This window comes from Ovis canadensis, chromosome 1 (assembly GCF_042477335.2).
Source record: "Ovis canadensis isolate MfBH-ARS-UI-01 breed Bighorn chromosome 1, ARS-UI_OviCan_v2, whole genome shotgun sequence".
NCBI classification, from domain to species: domain Eukaryota; kingdom Metazoa; phylum Chordata; class Mammalia; order Artiodactyla; family Bovidae; genus Ovis; species Ovis canadensis.
In genome coordinates this window covers 221,429,789-221,452,859 of record NC_091245.1, presented here as the reverse complement: position 1 = coordinate 221,452,859, position 23,071 = coordinate 221,429,789, and the positions used below count along the sequence as shown (strand labels likewise).

At 37.7% G+C, this 23,071-nt stretch overlaps 1 long non-coding RNA gene across 1 annotated transcript; it reads left to right on the top strand.

The window, feature by feature from the left end:
- The first annotated feature begins 278 nt into the window (after positions 1-278).
- LOC138424249 (uncharacterized) lies at positions 279-22,752 on the top strand. The gene is made up of 3 exons (XR_011250712.1): positions 279-568; positions 22,296-22,405; positions 22,518-22,752. It is a non-coding gene; the product is annotated as an uncharacterized lncRNA (long non-coding RNA).
- Positions 22,753-23,071: the final 319 nt, after the last annotated feature.

The window sequence follows — 23,071 nt, the reverse complement described above, 5'->3', positions numbered from 1 at the left end:
TTGCTAAAACCACCGGAAGAAACAGCCTTTTTCCTATTCAACCCCACTGCTGTAAGTACCTCATAAAAAATTTTTTAAAATGATTTTGTTAGCCTTGATGTTCAAATGTTAGAGACACTGAATTTACTACACAAACTAAATGTGTTGACTCTGGTTGAATAAAGTTTTCCTGTTAATATTATAAGATTTGTTTTTCAAAAAAAGGCATCTGGACAGTTCATTTGAATGGCCACAAGAGAGCAGTAAGAAATTAAAGCTTACGAAGATGACTCATGGTCACACTTTCTGTGTATGTGCTCTGCTATTAGGAAGACTCGAAAGACAGACCTATTTCTATTCGTTCTTAAGCTTAGAAACACAGTTTAGAATTTCTTAATTTTTAAAGACCCTTTAAGAAGGACAATATAAATAGCATTTGCTGAAATTTATTGAAAAGAACCTTGAGCTAGGGCTTTTCTGAACCTCAAGTTCATGTGTGGAAATAGAAGACAGTAATCACTCTGGGCAAAGGGACCTCTTGAGCAGTCATCCAGCCCATCCCTTCGGATTATTCAAGCCTGACAGAAAGGTATGTAACTCATTTACAAAGTCCCTCAGAAGGAGATACCAGCATCCTGTTCTAGAACATGGTCATCCTTTTAAAACATTAGCTATGAGGAAATGTATTTTTATGTGTAATTCTGTTTCCTCATGTTGTAATTTAGCTGCTACTTTAATAATATCTAGGGAGACGGTGGATGTTTGCACAAGACCTGTCCCTTTTTCTGTATGTGCCCCGTCCTTTTCTGCGCATACAAACTTTGCCACTTTTTACTTGGAATTTTGAATACTGTGAATACACAAAATAAATTTTAAAATTAAGAATTTGCAAAATGACCAACAACAGCCCCAATATACGAGACGTTGTTAAGAATCAGTCTCGGAAAAAGATTAAGAGCCAGTAGAAGAATAGACAAAGGACAAGAATGGGCAATTCACAAAAAGCAGACTCTCAGCTAGTCCGTAAACAACGATCCATGCTTCACAGTAAACAAAGGAATGTAAATTAAAATGGGGTACCTTTCTATTATTAGATAAGCACAGGTTTAAAAGAATTGTAACGTCCAGTGTTAGCAAGAGAGAACAACCACTAATACACACTGGGGCATTTGTTGGAACAACTTTCCTGAGGGCAGTTTGGGAAACATACATCAAAAACTTAAAAAAAAAAAAGAATTTTCTCTAACCTAGCAATTCGGCTGAAAGGAATTGAGTCTATAGAAACATTCAAGCCAACACAAGCATAGAGTGTAATAGTAAAAAGAATTGGGAAAATAAAAACTTAAATTGTCTCAGAAGGAGAATTGATTAAATAAATTAAGGTATACCCACACAAAAAGACTACTTTGCAAATCATTAAAAATACTGCATATACATGTTTATTAATATTGAAAACCATTGTTATATTTTAAAATAAGATTGAAAATAGCAGGGCATGATTTCACATAAGAAGTAATTGTGAATGACTACATAGAAGAATGTCTGGATGATATACACCAAATAACAATTATCTGTGGGTAATGGCTCAGATTTCTGTCTTTTTCCCATAGACATTCTTATAGAGTCTGCATTTCTGTTTGTTTTAAATCAATTACATGTTACTTATAAAATTTATAAATACACAATCTTCCTTACCCCATGTCAGTGACCTGACATGCAACCTATTTCATCTTTTTCTGGATATTCTAAATGATCACATTCTCATTGATTTTGAAATCCATATTCAACCTATAATTAAGATAATGGAATATCTTTTGAAAGGGATTTTACTGAATTTGGCTTCTATGTAGCTGAAGATCTCTGATAAAAGGATAACTTTCCACTTTCTGCAGATTTGGAAAGGAAGACTAGGTTTCCTACTATAAACCACTGGCAGTTCTTCATTTTCCTCCCAGTTTAAATTATCTTTTGATTTCTAAAATTATCAACTACTGACTACCCGCTATGAACCTAGTACTAGATTAGACCTCATGACAAGCTGCAAGATAAGTATTAGCCTCAATTTAAGATGGCACACAGGCTCGAAGAGGCTCAGTATAGCCTGTGAGGCTGAATGGTGTAGTGGAAGAAGGAGGATCACCCTATACTCTTTAGGAACCACAATTTTGCTTTTTTTTTTTTTTTAACATGAAGGGGGTCTTTTTTCCTAATTGCTCACTTTTTCCTCCGGACATGTTTCCTTAACCATTTGAAGCTCATTTTCCTTCTACCCTCCCCCTGAACTCTTCCAGATTGAAAAAAAAAAAAAAGAGAGAAACACAAGAAAGTCTGAGATGCCTTTCAAAGTTTTATAATTTTCTCCCGGCCTTTACTTGCAGAAATTGAGAGTTGGGCTGTAAGGGTGGGTACAAGGCAAAGCCCAGTGGGCCCGTTCAGAGTCCCCCTCCTCAACTTAGAACCAATGGTCTGAATCACCCTGAGATAACTGCCCGCTTGTTGTACTTTATGGTTTCCGTTTACAAAATCAGAACAGGTTTTGTTGTCACCCTCCTTGGTCAGTTACAACTCCACCCCTCTTAAAAATGTATTTTCTCCTTCTTAGAAAAATCTAAAGAATGTATCATGGCGATGTAAAATCAGAAAAGAAAGTAAGTGCGTCTGTTTTATCCATCACATCTGAAAATGTCTCTAGCTGCCAATCAACGTGTGTCAATAGCCAGTGCTTTTAAATACCCTCCACTCTGTGGTTCATGGGATGACTTAGCAGCAGGACATTGAAGTCTGGGCTACACAATGCAGACAGCTTTGCCATCAATGATGAGTAAATGCACTAGTCATTTCCAGTCTCCCTTCTGGCTACCTTTGAAAAGGAATTACTTCACCATGCCCTGACCATTACCCTCTTGGGTAAAGAGGTTTTTTGAACTTTGGAGGATCTGCTGACTCTTACCAGTCTCTCCCTACCCGTTTTCTTTCCTATTCCCTGAACACTGTTCTCTTTCCACACCCAGGCTTTTTGTTTATGCATGCTTTTAAACAATATGTTAAAAACAAGAAAATAAGTTTGAACTTTAAAACAAATCTGAAGGGAACCAACAGAGCAAAGACATTCAACAGTGAATGGGCAGCAAGGCAGAGACATAGGAGATGAAGGGAAGGGCTGGTGGGTGGGGTCAGGGATTAGAACATGGGTACTTCCTTTCCTATCAGCTCACCAAGTTAGGGTGAGTCATCTAACATTAATCTTTTCTGGAAAAGGGGATGTAAGGCTACTTCCTTAAAGAAATTCTATGTGAGCAGATACAGTAATATAGAAATACAAAACCTCTTTGAAAAATGTTCCCATAAAAACTCCAACTAGTCTTTTTCTCTCTCAGCTTGCTTAGCCTTTACATGTTGGAGACCATGACAAGATACTTCACTGACATTAAAATAGGGGGAATGTTATCACTCAATTTTTTTTGAAACTTGGCTTTTTTAGTAGAGTTAATATGTTATACCAGAGAAGGCAATGGCAACCCACTCCAGTACTCTTGCCTGGAAAATCCCATGGACGGAGGAGCCTGGTAGGCTGCAGTCCATGGGGTCACTAAGAGTCGGATATGACTGAGCGTCTTCATTTTCACTTTTCACTTTCATGCATTGGAGAAGGAAATGGCAACCCACTCCAGTGTTCTTGCCTGGAGAATCCCAGGGACAGGGGAGCCTGATGTGCTGCCGTCTATGGGGTCGCACAGAGTCAGACATGACTGAGGCGACCTAGCAGCAGCAATATGTTATACAGCAAGTATGAGGTTGCTCAACTTAATTAAAATAAAATATCAGATTCCAATTGTACTATCATTCATGAAGTGCCTAGCCTGTGTTGGATTCTCCCTCTAGGTACTAATAGAAACTAAATGAATGTAGGGCTCTGGCAAGAGTTAAGGTAACTGTAGAATCTAGGGAATGAAAATTAATGGGCCCTCACGTAGCTGTAGTAGATTAAGACCAGTCCTGGGCTTTTTCCGGCTAGTGGGCTTAACTATTAATAAATTCAATGATTTTGTCATTCAACCATCCACCCAACAAAAAAGAACATCCAGTGACTATTCCAGACCAGGCAATGACCCACCAAAAATAAGATAAAGTCCCCCTTTTCAGGAAGCACATATTACTGTATAAGGAGACCAAAAAATAAACACATAAGCCAATGGAACAATTAGAAAATACTAGAGAATAATGAGTATCCTGAAAGAGATAAGGTAGTTAAAGGAGAAACCCTAGGAGCGTTCTTTTTTTTTTAGTTATTGTTTTTTTTTAAATTGGAGAATGATTGTGTTACCACGTTGTGTTGGTTGCTACTGTGCAACAGCCGTAAGTGCATATGTATGTATATCCCCACCCTCCTGCCCCCCCTTACACCCTACCCTCCCCCCCATCCCAGCCCTCTAGGTCATCACAGGATGCCAATCTGGGCTCCCTCCCTGTGTTACACAGCAGCTTCCCACTTGCTAGCCATTGTACTCATGGTAGTTTGTATACGTGTCAATGCTACTCTCTCAATTCATCCCATCCTCTCCTTCCCTTGTGTCTACAAGCCCATTCTCTATATCTGCCTCTGTATTCTCGCCCTGAAAATAAGTTCATTAATACCAGTTTTCTAGATTTCATACATGTGCATTAATTTATGGCATATTCTATTCTTTTTCTGACTCACTTGATTCTGTAGAACAGGCTCTAGGTTCATCCATCTCATTGAAACTGACTCACATTCGTTCTTTTTAATGGTTGAGTAATATTCTATTGTATAAATGTACCACAGCTTCTTTATCCATTCATCTGTCAATAGGCATCTAGTTTGCTTCCATATTCTAGCTATCGTAAATAGTGCTGCAATGAACATTGTGGTATATGTGTCTCTTTGAATTATGGTTTTCTCAGGGTATATGCCCAATAATGGGATTGCTAATTCTTGCCTGGAGAATCCCAGGGATGGGGGGAGCCTGGTGGGCTGCCGTCTATGGGGTCACACAGAGTCGGACACGACTGAAGCACCTTAGCACCAGCAGCAGTTTAATTTTTAGTTTTTAAAGGAATCTCCAAACTGTTCTCCATAGTAGCTGTTCTTTAGATAAGGTGGCTCTGAGAAGAGTTGTTTGAGTTGGTGACATGATGAGTAAGTTGAGATCCAAAGGATGGCTGAGAAATCAGTACTGTGATGAGACAGAAAAAGAGTATTTCAAAAAGAGGGAACAACCAGTTGAAAGTCTTCAAGTTAGAACCAGGAATAAAGTCATTGTGAATAAAATACAGTGCCCAAAGAGAAAGTAGTAGTAACTGAAGTCAGGAAAATGATACAGCCTAGATTATGACAACTTTTTGATGTCACAAAAAGGAGTTGGGATGTTGATCAGCATGTAACAAAAAGTCACTGGAGGATTTTAACAGGAAAAAGAAAAGATCTTACCTGTATTCATTTTTTAAAGAAAATTCAGACTCCTCTATGAGGAATGGATTATAGGAGAGCACGAATGAAAAGAAGGAGACAAGTTAGGAAGCTTTATCAGTGAGCTTTCAGGTTTATACAGGCATATAAAGAAGCTTACATTGATTTATATAAGAAGCTGTATAATTCATCCTTGTAATAAAAAGATGGTGCCATGGACCAGATTCGCCATGTAATATTAGGACTTCTTATGGTACACCTAGAAGTCTTTGACAGTGTTCCTTTGAAATATAATAATAATGATCTCACCAAATGAACTTGGTGGTGACAGAATTAAAGCAGATGAAACCAGAACTCTGCACTAGAAAATCAGTTTCTCTTTGTGTTTGATTCATTTTGATTTTCTTCTCAAACTTAAAAGAGCATTTTTACCAGAACTGATGATATAAATAATATTCACTCTGTGTTCACCTTCCTAAAGATGACCCCTTGGATTTCCAATCTCCCCAACCATTGCAAGCTAAGAAGAGGAAGGTAGGGTCAATAAGCTGCTGGTGCTAACATGGAAAATGAGAAGTAGAGCTGCTAGCCGAGCATAGGTACCATGTCTGGACTTCAGTAAGGCTGTAATCAGAACCACATTGCTTTGTAACAGGAAATCTGGGCTTCTAAGAACTGCAAAGTGGAGATTTACCAACTGACCTAATCATGCAAAGAAAACGTCAAACTGCAATAACAGATTTTTGTACTCCTGTCTGCTTAAAGAGCAGAGGTTGGGGCCCCTGCCCAGCACAGATCATGAGGCACACAATTATCCAGGCTCCATGTTTCAGTACAGAGTTTTGCTTAAATGTGCCAGATATTGTTAAAAATACAAAGAACCCTGTTCATAAACACCAGGCTTTCTACCGATCTAAAAGCACATGTTTATTTGTGTGGTCGGTGGCCTGCATATTTTAAGAATCATGTAAATAATAAAGTCAAACTACTTTAGTTGGTAAAAGTGAAATTGATGGCCCAATAATCAGACACATTTGTGGGTTGTTGTATCTGTACATACATTATTGATGAGAAATAGTAGCCATAGACTTGTGAGAGACTTTATAAAAATACACTTCAAAATTTACATCTTCCGTGGTGGGAAAGAATGGCCTTTCTTTTTTTTTTTTTTTTGCTTCAGAACACAAGTGGAAGACAGATATAATAATTTTTAAAACTTATAATGACTATTCATTAGCTACGCCTTAAGGAAAAAGAAATACAACAGTTTAAGGCTAATCAGACCTGGAATGGAAAGCTATCTAACCATTAAATATAATCAGCATATTTGAATTATTTCTTCCTTACCTTAGGGAAGAAAAGAGACCAAAGTTCAGACCAAGACAATCGATTGTTGCCCCATATGAATCCTAACTAGAAAAAAAATAAAGTCAGGGAAGTCTTCAATATCACAGAATAAAATGGCCAATCCTAATTAGCTTTAGAATATTTAGATGATTTCACATTTGTTTTAGACAAAATAGATGTTCCTTTTGAAACCTAAGTTTTGATGGAGTAACCATTTTTATAGTATGCCACCCTACCCTCACTCTTCTGTTTATAGACACCTGTAGTCTCAAAACATGCTCCCTGCAGAACTGAGTCCAAGCTAAGGTCATCACCAGTTGACAACCTTTTTTTTTTTGAAGTGTGAATAGAAAAATTAACATTCATTTTTAAAATTTATATATGTATTTTTACATTGTCTATTTTTACATATTTCTTTTTCTCATACCAAGGCAGAGATTAAGTTAGCATATAAATAACTCAAAATCACTTTCTGATTTTTGGCAAAGCATGATTGGTCATTTGTGATCTTTGCAGCTTCATCTGGATGGTGGACTTTTTACTTTTTGCAAAACCAAGAGTTGCCATCTCCATTTGATCACAGCATACTTTCTCTCTGAGCCTGCCTGAGGCCTCACCACAGAGGGCACAGAGTAGTGGCTGCAGAGACATGAAAGCTAGTTAAGGGGACTGAACCTCCTTGCTCTTTCTGAGCTCTGTGCAAATGGAAGTGAGTTTTCTCGTAGAATAAACATATGAGAACCAGCATCTCTGGAGCCCATTCATGTCACCCTTTCTTAATAAACTGCCATAGAGAGAGCTGAGGGAAAATCGCTAGGACTTCAGACAGTCTGGACCTGGTGTTTTTTTTTAAAAAGGAGAGCGATGTAAAGGTAGTGCATTTGTGTCCCACTCATTTTATCCAAATAGGCTAACAGATACAGTCAATAACAAAATGGTCAAGATGGAAAAGCAAAGTGCTCAGTGAAATCAGGATCAAATTCCATATCCCCCAGCTCACCACGTTCTGACTGCCAAGCCACATGGTGTATGATGGTTTTAAAGTGAACTACAACTTGCATGGGGCAGCGGGGGTTGGCGTTGTTTTAAACTGTACTATTATGGGACAGCTGATTAAGGGGAGTCACAGACATGAATGCACTGCACAGAGGTTCCTTTTGGGTATCAGAACAAATAACAAGAAAAAGCAGGAAACAATACCTTTAGTAATTAAAAGGAAAAGAAAGAAAACTGCAGCTTTAGGTGTGCATTTAAAGAGCTACTTCTGACTCAAATTCTGCATGATCATAGATCCAGAACAAAATAAAGCCAATATTTGATTGTTAACTAATGATATGAGTTAAGAAATCTAAACCTTGCTTAGAGATAACTAGTATTTATAAAGATTTCATTCAGCATTCTATAATATAAATTATTTTAGTCTGTTCAGTATCTTTAAAAACACTCAAAATATACTGTTTAAAGCCTCAGGCTTAACAAGGTTAAACATACACTCTGGTAGGAAGAAAAATTGACTTATAAATTTGGAAATTTTCACTGAGTTATATGAAATAAGAAGCTAGTTATTTCCTGCATACTAAAGGTGAACAATATGCTTTTTCCCAAATAATTACAGGGTCAACATCACCATTACTCAAGGAAAACATTTAGGATAAGTAACTTAAAAATATTAATATAAAAGTTAATTTTCAGAATATATGGTTATGATATTACTGAGTTATTTCCTAAATAATGAATAATACAGTTCATTATTCTATTTGAGACATCAGGGTAATTTAGATTCATCTAATATCCAAATCCCATAAATGTGTTAGTAAGTATTATCTTTATGTCAGCCCAGGGAGCTACAACAACAATTCTTACCATGAAAAGGGAGCTGAAGTAAAAATCAATTTAAATGAATTGAGGAGGAATGGTCCCATTTAAATAGTTATCAGTTACCACTTTCCCAAATGAGATTTTGAAGAATATCCTATTTTACTTGAATATTTATTCTCAAACAATTTGGATTACTTTCCTTTTTCTGTTACTGCATTCACATTTCTAACCTAGAGATTAGGAAAAACAAATAATTTGCTTCTATGCCATTGTTCAGTTTTAGAATGATAAATGACCTACCTGGATAATGAGTGATTATTCATTTGTCAAGCATCTCCAGTGAACTTTATCCTAAACCTATGTAAGTATTGAGGGGCATTTGTGAAATAAACAAAGGGAAATAACAGAAAACAATAACTTGTCTTAATCTTGCACTATTTTATGAATGAGGGACTCTCCGGCTTAAGACTCACAGTTTGGATTTACTTTTAAAAGTATTGAATCATGTTTTCATGTATACTCTACAAGTAGAATGGTGTTTCTTACTACTGAGTCATACTGTCTGCAAGAACTAGAAAGGATTCTTTATATTTGCTGTTTGTGTGTTTTGAGACTTCTAAATTTTCTTTCCCAAACCAATGGAAGCATACAAACGTTGCATTGTAAATGCACACAATGGTGTGAGCTAACCTGAAATAATATGACTGTTGTTGACTGTGATTCTTTAAAAAAAAAATTTCCCCCAGCGGCTGCTCCTGACTCCAGTTTTGAAACATTATTTCCATGCATATCCATGAATTATTTAGAATTTCTGACTTTGCAACTCTTTTTCTGCTGATTTCAACTCTGGTTTTGAACCATTGTCCTTAGAAAGATGAAGAATCTGTAAGACTGAGTTCCACAGGAGCCCCCTATTTATGTAAAAAGATTCTCCATAGGTGCTTTTACTTTCCAGATTGACTTTGTTGTTCAACAAAATGAACACATCGTTCGTTAGAGTTTTACTATAAACGAATGTAAAATGAGAGTTTATGTAGGTACAGAAACTACAAACATAATGGAAAACAAAAAAGAATAATTTTGCATTATGACAATTGTATCTGGAAGCAGAAAAGTCTCTAGCTTTTATCAAATTATGAGTCATCAAGGATGACTGAGCTCTCAAAAGCTTTCCTACCCATATTTTTCAAGTTAAAAACATTTTATTCTAGTATCTTTTTAAAAAAACATCCAAACAGCTAGTTCAGAGAAGTATTGTTTTTGATATATGGTAGTCAATTTCATCAGCAAAGAAAAAGGATTAAACACTTGCTATCTAAAGGAAAAATTTTTTAATTAATCAACTAACTGTCAGATTATTGCCATGAGGGTGATCACAGACAGGGTACCTTTCCATACAAAGACCAGCCATCCTTGAATTTGGAGGAATGGCAACGTCATATGGGTGCAACAGCACTAAGAAGTCTGTAATGGAATCTGTCTTCAAATCTAGCTTTGTTTGTTTTCTCCTTTTCCTCTTGCCTTTTCCCTTCTTCCCTCTCTTTTCCTTATGTTCTATTGAAGTTTTGGCGTCTCACTGCTCAACTCAAATAGAGCATCTAGGACCAAGTAGGTTTTTCTATTTGATTTGAACTTTCATCCAGATCATTTGCATCCTATAGACACAACACCATTTTTCAAAATAAGATCTGGCATCTGCAGTTGAACTCTGCAGTTCAACTGCAGATGCCAAAAATGCAAGGTGCTATGATGGCGTTTTATAGTGTCTAGTGGAAAAACTTGTAAGTGGAATTCTTTCTCCATCAACTTTCTTACATTAAAAGGATCAATTTTTTAAAATAAACTCAGGTTTATGGAAGAATCATCAAACGCAAATGCTTGGTTCCTTAGGGCAAAGCGTCTCAGTTAAGACACATTTTTATAATTTGCCTCTATTCCAAACGTTTGATCATTTTACTATGTTTGAGGGAGTGAAAGCTTTCTCTTCTGGTGCTTCTTGTATTCCCCAATAAATGTTGTTTATAAAAACGGTAAACAAATCTGATTGAATACATAAAATGGCCATTTAAGAATATAGCCTAAAATGATCATTTCAAAAGAATTTTAAGGTAGCAATATTGCAGATTTTTAATAAAAAACAGGTTTTGGAAGTTTGTCTTGATAGTCAAACTATGAAAAAAATATTCTAGTAATATCTTTAAAATTTTAATATTCCAGTAATACTTTAATAGTATACCATATTTAATAATTCCTAACAAATTAATACAACATAATACTATTAAATATCTCAGGAATTATTAAAATAATATATGTAGATTTCATTTTAAAATTACTGATAAATTTTAATTTGTATTGCACTTTAAAGTTAACAAATTTTAAGGAATTCCATGTCACTTTAAAAATGAGTGTGGATATAAATATGAATTTTTTAAAGCATACAGACTAGTCCAGTGGTTTTGAAAATCATCTTAAGTATAGTTTTAACTTTACTTTTCTATGTTGTCAATAGTATTAAAATAATTTAAATTGAAACTTGTTAAAGTAAAAAATTAACATTGTTACATATTTTAGTAAGTTATCAATTCAAAAATACTTATTTGTAAAAGAAATGTTTATTTATAAGTTCCTTCTATTACAAAATAATATAATATAATATTCTTAGGGAAATAATGACCTTTTTTTCTCAATAATGTAGATTTGTGTTCCCTCATTCCATGGTGTAAGCACAAACAGGAAACAAGAAATATATTTTTCTAAACTAGTTTAAAATCTTTTTTCAAGAACTGGAGCATACTTTGGATGTATGTTTCTTAGCTGTTTGTTTGTTTTTTTAGACAGGATATAGCAGTAACTTCCTACAATTTTAACCCTTTTGAAAAACACACTTATTCAAAAAGTTTTAATGGCAAAAGATAAAAACAAGAATCACTGACACATTTATAGCAGGAAATTTGAAAACTTAAGTTTTGTGCTTTCTTTGCAAGGAAATTTTTATTTTTTTTCCCAAACACCTTTGCAAATAACATAGAGCTCATGACAAACAAGATGTGTCTTGCAAAAAAGATCACATGTTAAGTAGTTAACCCAAGGTGCAACATGCCCCACTTTTTCCTAAATTATTAGGAAACACTTTCCAGAGTCAAGGAATAGCTTATTTATTTATATTTATACAATGTTTAAGAAATGATAATACACTTTTAGTCAAGAAATTACTTAAGTGAAATTATATGACTTGTGACTAACACTGCGTGCTTTTGTTTTTAAAAGAGAAAATAGAGTTAAGTACATTGTTGGGATGTATTTATAGCACATTTTTATTGTTAGGTTATGCTTTCAGAGCTTTAGGAACATTTGAGAACAATAATCAGTGGTGTGTAATGGTATTGTTAGTGGAGTCCTTTCTATTGAATTTTCAAGACGTTGTAAAATGAGATTATGTGAGTAGCACCTCTGGACACTTTTTCCCATCATTGTGTTGGTATCAATCGCTGACTTCCACCATTTCTCCGGGTATTAAATAGAGACACTGTTTCCCACTGCCTTGATTGGAGGGTTTATAATACATGACAGAACTGATAACCCTACTGAGATTAAGCATTGTAACCTTATGAAAGCTAAATGAAACCTTCAGCTACAGAGAGTGTCTCCAAGACAGATCTGAGAAGGTATAAGAAATTTTACTTTCATCACTTATTCTGACAAAGCACTTATCCACATGAGCATATCTAACCCAGAAAGATAGTGAGAAACCCTGCCTTCTTTAGCTTCAGCCACAGACTGGCAGCCCTACTACTGCTGAGACAACCTTTGTCAGATGCAGACACTATAATACCTCATTGCAGAAAGTGCAGCATGCTTGCATGTCCCTTAGTGCACACGGACAGACTGCCAGTGCACAGCAGATCAGTTTGCAATTGGGAGGGCTCGGCAGGGCTGGAAATTGAAGTATGTATGAAAAACGGTGTCTATTCCTGGCATTGCCCCTGGAGTCATCTGTAACTATGGAAAAAGCCTTCTCACAAAACTTGCCTGTTTCCCCCATGGACACACCCACAAATACAAAGAAAATGAAATTTAACAATCGGTCATTGACTCTCCTCCATAAGGATCAGTAGAGTCAGATATTAACCTATCATCTAATCTGATACATTGAGAGCTGTATACCAGTTTGTGAGGCCTGGCTGTAGAGACCAATATAGCTACATCCAGTCACTGACACTATGAACAGTTTTGTTACCTTTATCATTCTCATTGGTTATGGGCAATCCCCCATGACCAAAGTACAGAAATTGCATACCCTTTACTCACCTGTCTCCAGACTTTTAGAAAAAGCAGCTATCTCAAGAAAGCCTTGGAGAGTGCCTTGTTTAGCAGAGAATTGCTACCTAGAACTGAAATGCTTCTAAATCTTTCCACCTCTTATTTGTTGTCCTTACTTAGGTTGATCCCTCTTTCATATCCACCCAATCCACCTAGTGTTCTCATTGACTTAGAAGCTTAGTCCCCACCCAACTTCCAACTTCCATGAAGTGTTGCCTGGATTCTGGCTCAGAACTCCCCTTTTCTCTCTCAGTCTGTATGTTTTACAATTCATTTCAACAGGGAACTATCAACTGACCCATTGGAAAGAATATAAGCTAAGGCTTGAGGAGCTGGTGACAATTTAATGTTGTAGAAAGCTTTTTCAGGTGATCAGTTGACAGTGCCTTAATCCAAAGGAATTGTTTTTTTCAGTATTTTTTCTAGATGTTTATTTATGTTTTAAAAAATCTCAGATACAGACATTTTCTGAAAGGAGCTTTTAGTTAACTGCAAAGTTACAGTGGATTGTGATAGTCTAATGCTACTCTGAGCTTGTCAAATAAATGATACACAAAGGCTTTCATTTAATTCTGGACTCCATATTCTAAAATGATTGACAAATCATAAGGTATTCAGATAAGCATGACAGAATAGGAGTTCAGTTCAGTTCAGTCGCTCAGTCATGTCTGACTCTTTGTGACCCCATGAACTGCAGCATGCCAGGCCTCCCTGGCCATTACCAACTCCTGGAGCTTACTCAAACTCATGTCCATTGAGTCAGTGATGCCACCCAACCATCTCATCATCTGTTGTCCCCTTCGCTTCCCGCCTTCAATCTTTCCCAACATCAGGGTCTTTTCAAATGAGTTAGCTCTTCACATCAGGTGGCCAAAGTATTGGAGTTTCAGCTTCAGCATCAGTCCTTCCAATGAACATTCAGGACTGATCTCCTTTAGGATGGACTGGTTGGATCTCTTTGCAGTCCAAGGGACTCTCAAGAGTATTTTCCAACACCACAGTTCAAAAGCATCAGTTCTTCGGTGCTCAGCTTTCTTTATAGTCCAACTCTCACATCCATACATGACCACTGGAAAAACCATAGCCTTGACTAGATGGACCTTTGTGGCAAAGTAATGTCTCTGTTACTTAACACGCTATCTAGGTTGGTCATAGCTTTTCTTCCAAGGAGCAGGCGTCTATTAATTTCGTGGCTGCAGCCACCATCTGCAGTGTTTTGGAGCCCCAAAAGTAAAGTCTGCCACTGTTTCCACTGTTTCTCCGTCTATTTGCCATGAAGTGATGGGACCAGATGCCATGATCTTAGTTTTCTGAATGTTGAGCTTTAAGCCAACTTTTTCACTCTTTCACTTGCATCAAGAGGCTCTTTAGTTCTTCTTCACGTTCTGCCATAAGGGTAGTGTTATCTGCATATCTGAAGTTATTGATATTTCTCCCAGTAATCTTGATTCCCAGCTTGTGCTTTATCCAGCCCAGCGTTTCTCATGATGTACTCTGCATATTAGTTAAATAAGCAGAATAGGAGAGAGGTCTGAGAATCAAATCACGTTAAGACAATGAAAGGAACTATGGATGTTTTATGGTGAGAAATCTTTCAGATGAGACACCCTCGTGATCTTCAGTGGACAGGGTTATAGCAGGAGGAATTATACTTATTCAGCATGGTTCCCAAGAACTCCATGTTATAGAAAGAAAGATGCAGCTCTATGTATAGAAAAAACTATCCAATGGATCTGTTAAAAATGAAAATCTTCTTTATGAAAATATCTGAGACAAGTATCAAATGACTGCAATTAACAAAATCTTGTTCTCAGCCATTCAGTCGTGTTTGACTCTTTTCAACCATGTGGACTGTAACCCACAGGGCTCCTCTGTCCATGGGATTTTTCAGGCAAGAATGCCAGAATGTGTTTGCCATTTCCTCCTCCAGGGCATCTTCCTGACCCAGAGATCAAACCTACCTTTCCTATGTCTCCTGCATTGGTGGGCAGATTCCTTACTACTGAGCCACTTGGGAAACTCCTAACAAAATATTACTCTAGAATAATTTTTAAATAGATTATTGAGAGGGAAAAAAAAAAAGAATAAGGAGACACTTACAGAATGCAACTGCAGGCAGTGCGGTCAAGCTTCCTAGAAATCTCCTCTCCCTGTCTCTTCCTCTTGAGAATCACACAGACTCATCTTTCTCTTTTTCTCTTAAACCTGCTACATTCTTCTCTCTGCAGAATGAATTGATCCTCAGAAATTCCTGGTTTCTGTGCTTCCACAGTTTCAACTTGCGTGTGGCTCTGATTTGCTGTAGCAACAACTCTATTATCATCGCCATTTTCCTTAGCATTCTAGAACCCAACAGCATCTTTCTTCCATTTCTAGGTTTTATGGTTCAAATTCTTCCAACAAGGTTTTGTTGGATTCTTTTGAGTCCAGTTTCCCACAGATGATTCAGTGCTGGGACAAGGGGCAGATTCTTTTAGAAGAGTATAAGGGAGAGACAGTCATTAGAACTGTTCTAGTCATCTAGAACATGATAGTGAGTTCTCTCCTTCTGGAAGGGGAGCAGAGACTAAACAATCATCCTTGGCATTAAAATCATCTTGAAAGTGAAAATGTAAGTGTTAGTTGCTCAGTCTTGTCCAACTCTTTGGGACTCCATGGACCATGCTGTAAACTATGAGGCTCCTCTTTCAATGGAATTTCCCAGGCAAGAATACTGGAGTGGGTTGCCATTGCCTTCTACAGGGTATCTTCCTGACCCAAGGATCAAACTCGGGTCCCCTGCACTGCAGGCATGTTCTTTACCTTAGTCCACTATTATGTCCACTATTAACATCACCTTAGTCAAGGTCACCATTGTCTCTCATTTGAAATATTTCAAATGTCCAATTTGCATTCCAAGATGATTTCAGCTCATTTCCACATTGCAGCTAAAGCAAATTTTCCAACCAGTTCTAGCATGTCATCATGTTTAAAACAAGACTTATCAGACTAATTTCAAAATCATGGCAATGACGACCCTGTATGCAAGACGGGGAAAGAGACACAGATGTGTATAACGGACTTTTGGACTCAGAGGGAGAGGGAGAGGGTGGGATGATTTGGGAGAATGACATTCTAACATGTATACTATCATGTGAATTGAATCGCCAGTCTATGTCTGACGCAGGATGCAGCATGCTTGGGGCTGGTGCATGGGGATGACCCAGAAAGATGTTCTGGGGAGGGAGGTGGGAGGGGGGTTCATGTTTGGGAACGCATGTAAGAATTAAAGATTTTAAAATTTAAAAAATAAAAAACTAAAAATTAAAAAAAAAAATCAAATATCCTTTAAGAATCCACATAGTCTGGGTCTTGCCAGCCTCTCTGGCCTCATCATATACTTTGCTCCTTGCTCTCAGTGCTTCGACCATACATTTCACTTTCAAAAATGAAAATTTACCAAGTTTCCTATCACCTCAATACTTTTAAACTTGTGACATCCTGTACCGGAACACTTGGTTCTATCTTTAGGTTAGTTAACTTCAACTGAGCCTTTACATCTCAAATTAAGTATCATGTCTTCAGAGAGGTACCCCCCCCCCGCCCCCGTGAATGTTTGCTCCCATGGCACACAGCTATCATTCTTGCACATTTCAACCCAGTTGAATTCTTTAGTTCAGTGTGTGTCTTTCCCACCAGAGTATAAAATCAATGGGAACACCTCCTAATGTCCAGTGAGGTCCATGGTTTACATAAAATATAACTCAATAAATATTGTGGAGAAAATGAATCATTGGAGAGATCTAGGTCTAATACCAGGTATTCTGAAGATGTGAAATTATTTATTATTTCTAGGAAGCTTGACCTCACTGCCTGCAATATCTGATTGCATTTCCAGAGATGATGAAAATTTGACACATCTTAAAAACCTATAAACATAATTAGAAAAAGCAAGACACTTTGTGAAAACTTATGAAATCAAAAGTATATTTTAAAAGGTATTGTTATTTCTCCACACAGAAGGAAAGCAATAAAAATTTTATGTGGGTTATTGTTTGGTATAAATAAGCTTTGGAATAAAGAAATTTCAGACAAGCAGGAAAAATACCAGATTTTAATTCTTTCAAGAAATTCTTATTTCAAGTACCTAATATATGCTAGGAACTATTCCAGATATTTTAGGAAAGCAGGGCGAAAAAAATAGAAATTAATCCATGCCCTTAGGGAGTTTATATTCTAGTAGAATAGCACTGTTAATAAGATACACAAAAATATTTTTAAAAAATTAAAATAGCGAGGTATTCACCCAGACTTGGTCGATATTTGAAAACTTAAATATTTCTGAAGTTAACCTACAAAACATTAGTATTTTCTCTCCTATCCATTAATCTCCTAGGGAATCCTCTAGATGTTGCATAGAGATATAAGAAAAAGACTTTAAATAAATATTGAAACACAGATAGATGTAACTTCTTTGGTAGATTTGCAATTCATAGATTTATGTCTAAATAAATTATGTAAATATTATTTGAACTTGGATAACTTAAATATTTCAAAGTAACAAAAGGCTAAGATTCCAAAAGATTTACAAAAAATAAGTTAATTTTAGTGACCCTGCCCCTTTTTGCTCCCTCTAACACCCAGCAAGATAGCAGAGAGATTATGGAAAGAACAAGATTCCTAATAGTCCCCGGATCAGATTGGTCATGGGGATATGTGAGAATCTAGATGCCAAGAGTAGAAAAGAAAAAAGGGGAAAAAAATTGATATGGTATCTCTTTTAATACCTTTTGTTTTAATTCCAAGGGATTCTTTGTTGGTGCAAGGCAAACAATAGACTCTGTAAGAGCAAAGTTCACAGCACAATAGAGGCTCCAAAATGGATGTCAATGCAAAAGGAAATTGGGCCACTTAGAAAACAGAATGTTGCCTTTCATCTTAAAAATCGAAGCCAAATTTAACTCAGAGAAGACAATTCTGAGCTCAATAGAGATCTGTGGCTTCTGTCATTGGTTCACTTAGAACTCACATATATGTCCAACAGAGATCATCAATGCAATATCTAATAACACTAAGAAATCATTCATTCATTTGATAAATATGTATTCACGCCTACTGTATATTAGGTACAATTTTAGGCGCTAAAGATAAAGAATGAAATAAACTCTGTCCTTACACAGAGTACAATCTAGAAGATAAACATATAGAAAATAAATAGATATATGTCTAATATAACGTCAGATAGTGATAGTGCTATAAACGGAAATGTAACAATATAAGGTGATAGTGAATAATTGGAAGTGACCTTTAAGATAAGATGAACACATATGACTTGTCTGTTAAGGTGACATTTAAGCTACAGAGGAGTGAACCAGGAGAAGCCGATCCAAAGAGGACTGTAGAGAGGGAGCTGGGCCAGTATGGACCATAATAGGATATAGTGGTGGCTTGGAAAAGAGTAATAGGAGGTGGTAAAAATAGTCAAATTTAGCAGAAAGAGAAAGAGAGGAGATATTATCTACCTACTCAGGCTCACAAATAGAATTTTGGTGCTAGATCACCAGTAAACATTGAAGATTCCATCAAAGATGATAAAGAGAGCTTCAGTGATACTTGTAGTACTGGTGCAATTGTTAAAATGCTCTCTGGTAGTGACCACGGAACTGTGCTTCCTGATAACAACATGGGTAATAGGAGCCAAAATAATAATAGAAGCAAGGTAGGAACAGTTATTATAGTAAGTACCAATGTTGGTGAGGCAGGTAAGAGAGCATCTAATATTTATTGACATACTTGCTTTAGACCTTTTGCAAGTGAATGGTGGAACCTCAGGTCTGCAAAAGGCAAAGCATGGATCCTGGAGGATTAATAATAGACTATTAAAATCTTAACCTGAAAATCTATTAAAATACCAATCCTGAAAGATGATGCTGTGAAAGTGCTGCACTCAATATGCCAGCAAATTTGGAAAACTCAGCAGTGGCCACAGGACTGGAAAAGGTCAGTTTTCATTCCAATCCCAAAGAAAGGCAATGCCAAAGAATGCTCAAACCACCACACAATTGCACTCATCTCACGCGCTAGTAAGGTAATGCTCAAAATTCTCCAAGCCAGGCTTCAGCAGTACACGAACTGTGAACTTCCTGATGTTCAAGCTGGTTTTCGAAAAGGCAGAGGAACCACAGATCAAATTGCCAACATCCGCTGGGTCATCAAAACAGCAAAAGAGCTCCAGAAAAACATCTATTTCTGCTTTATTGACTATGCCAAAGCCTTTGACTGTGTGGATCACAATAAACTGCGGAAAATTCTGAAAGAGATGGGAATATCAGACCACCTGACCTGCCTCTTGAGAAGCTAGTATGCAAACCAGGAGCAACAGTTAGAACTGGACATGGAACAACAGACTGATTCCAAATAGGAAAAGGAGTACATCAAGGCTATATATTGTCACCTTGCTTATTTAACTTATATGCAGAGTACATCATGAGAAATGCTAGGCTGGAAGAAGCACAAGCTGGAATCAAGATTGCCGGGAGAAATATCAATAACCTCAGACATGCAGATGACACCACCCTTATGGCAGAAAGTGAAGAGGAACCAAAAAGCCTCTTGATGAAAGTGAAAGAGGAGAGTGAAAAAGTTGGCTTAAAGCTCAACATTCAAAAAACTAAGATCCTGGCATCTGGTCCCATCACTTCATGGCACATTGATGGGGAAACAGTGTCAGACTTTATTTTGGGGGGCTCTGGGATCACTGCAGATGGTGACTGCAGCCATGAAATTAAAAGACGCTTACTCCTTGGAAGGAAATTATGACCAACCTAGATAGCATATTCAGAAGCAGAGACATTACTTTGCCAACAAAGGTCCGTCTAGTCAAGGCTATGGTTTATCCAGTGGTCATGTATGGATATGAGAGTTGGACTGTGAAGAAAGCTGAGCGCCGAAGAATTGATGCTTTTGAACTGTGGTGTTGGAGAAGACTCTTGAGGGCCCCTTGGACCGCAAGGAGATCCAACCAGTCCATTCTGAAGGAGATCAGCCCTGGGATTTCTTTGGAAGGAATGATGCTAAAGCTGAAACTCCAGTACTTTGATCACCTCCTGTGAAGAGTTGACTCACTGGAAAAGACTCTGATGCTGGGAAGGATTGGGAGCAGGAGGAGAAGGGGACGACAGTGGATGAGATGGCTGGATGGCATCACTGACTCGATAAATGTTAGTCTGAGTGAACTCCGGGAGATGGTGATGGACAGGGAGGCCTGGCGTGCTGTGATTCATGGGATCACAAAGAGTCAGACACGACTGAGCGACTGAACTGAACTGAACTGAAACTCTCAACCAAGTACTAGCCCCTCTTGTAGCTGCCATGCTTGGTATAGTAACTTTGTTAGAGCAGATTAATAAAGACTCAGATGACTGAATATGGTCACTGATTGGGTTAAGTGCATTCTTTTCTAATTGTAGCAGAATGGAAGATCAGGAACAATTCACAATCACTTGAGACAGACAATTGCCTATATGTCTTATCTTGTCCTCGAGGTTCTTTCACTCCCTGTCAAAGGATCATCCAAAAACCTACATCACATAGATATTCTGCAGAAAATCAGTTTGGCCCAATATCTTGATACTGTCATGTTAATTAGACAGAATGACCCAGAGTGGCAAGTATATTGGAGATCTTGGTGAGACACATGCATTCCAGGTTAGAAATAAACCCAAAGAAGATTCAGAGATGAGCCAGTCACTGAAGATCTTTGATATGCAGTGGTCTTGGATTTGTCAGTGCTTCCCATCAGGTGGATTCTTGGATGGATTAACTCAAACTTTATACAGGCCAACAAAGGGAATTTTCCTAACAGGAAGAGCTTTTGGCTTTAAATTCAGTTATTTTGTTCCCCAGGCCACCCACTTTGGATAAAATGATTAGTTCAGTTAGAATGTATACAGCCTTGTAATTAATTGAATTGGTTATTCTGAATCCTGATAGAGAAAGGATTGGCAGGTGAGGGGTAGCGAAGTTTAGGGAAAAGGCATGTATACGTGCTCAGTTGCTCAGCCATTGTGACCCCATGCTCTGTAACCCATCAGGCTCTTCTGTCCATAGGCTTATCCTGGCAACAATACTGAGTGGATTGCCATTTCCTTCTCTAGGGGATCTTCTGATCCATATGGATGGCTTAATATGAGTGGTCATGAAATATGAAGATCTTTGTATCACATAATGTCTCTCACATGACAGCAGTTGCCAGAGAAGAGGCCTTAAATAACAAAATAGAAAAAATTACTCAATAGTTGACATCACCCTTCCTGTCATTGGAAGCCCCCATTCTTGCACAATACATGTAAGAATAGGATAATCTCATGGGAATGGAAATTTTGCACTGGATCTAAAGCACAAGCTAGCTCTCCTTCACTGAAGCTGATCTAGCTACCGCCACTGCCAAATGCCTGAAACAGTCATCACTGAGTCCTCTATATGGTACTTCTTCAAGTAGAACAATTTTGGAGAAGCTGATGATAATATTGGACCACTTCTACCTATATTCCACATGTATTCTTAGTATAGATTTGCCTTTTTTTGCTTGAGGGCTTCAACTAGCACCATTAGCAGAGGGTGTGCAGACTTTCACTATTAATACAGGAATACTAACAATACAACACTCCATAAGACTAAGGAATCCTCTACAGCAAAGGAAGTGTGGTGCTGGGCACAAGACCATTGAATCCATTGGGCATATCTCATGCTGCACCACTTAACTGGCCTGACAGAATAATGGAAGAGTATAGTGAAGGGGCCAGCTAAGAAATTATACATTCAATCCACAGAGTACCTGAATCCAGGACCCAGGAAGTATAAATGAGTGGTGCCACTACCATAATCCCCATTGACTTGAGGAATTTGTACTTCCCCTACTTGCCTGTTTAGAGATGTTGATTCCCAGAAGGAAATGCTTTCAGTGGGGAACATTATATTAAACTTTAAGTCACTTTGTTAAGAGACCTACAGCAAGGAAAGAGATGACTATGCTAGCAGGGATGATTAGCCTTGATTATCAAGGAAGGGAGATTTGCCACTACTCAGAGGAGGCAAGAAAGAATGTGTTTGGTACGCATGTGATGTACCTCAGTGTTTCTTGATACTTCCTCACCAATACTGACAGTGAATGGAGAAGTGAAGCAGCACAGACCGAGAAAGGCATGGTGACCTTGAGATCAGACCTCTGAGAGATGAGAGTCTGGGTTATCCCCAGAAGGTAAGTCACCTCGACTAGCATATGAGCTAACCAAGGGAAATTTAAAATCCGTGATAGAGAAGGCAGACAATGAATATCTGTTGCAGCTTCAATAGCAGCTACAGCAGTAGCAGCTATGGCTAACTGCTATCGTGTTAGCTGTCTTGTTAACATTTTTCTTTTAAGTTTCTCCAGGTAAATATGTCTATCAGGATCATGAAGGAGCTTCTCCTAGAAAGTGGATCTGAGCTATGCCAAGAGTGGGGCTAAGCCATCCTATCTCTATGGATGCTGGGGTATGCTATGCATATTTTCCTGCTTCAGTATTAATCATTCAGTCTGTCACCTACTGGAAATTGCCCTCAGATGAAAGGAGTCACCTTATCCAAGACTATGCTCCATTTCCAGGATCAGCCCTCCTCCAATGACTGGTTGATGCTCAGCACAAAGGACCAGCACCTTGACACAATTTGGGATAATTCTAAAGGCCATCTCAGCTTCAAAGAATTCCACAAAGTGGGTTGAGATCTTCATTGTAACTGTATCATAGTGCCACCTCTCTCTCCCCTCTCCAGTCATACCTCCTTCACTACCAAAGGTATTGTTTCCAAGAACGCTCCCGAATAAATTTCCTACAAACAAATCTCCAGCTCAGTCTTTCTTAAAGATCCCAATCTATACCACAGGATGAGGTATTACTTATTATTAGGTGCTTAGTATACTTTAATTTTATTCCTGCCCCCAAAAACCTGCAAAGTTTATATTCAACTTTAAGTTTATATTAAACCCAGGGGAGGTGGGTTCAATCCCTGGGCCAGGAAGACTCCACATACTGCAAGTCAGCTAAGCCAACGAGCTTCAGCTACAAGTCCACGTGCCCTAGAACCCATGCTCTGCTGCAGGAGAAGCCGCTGCACTGCAACGAGAAGACCATGCATCTCAACTAGAGAGTTGCACCTGCT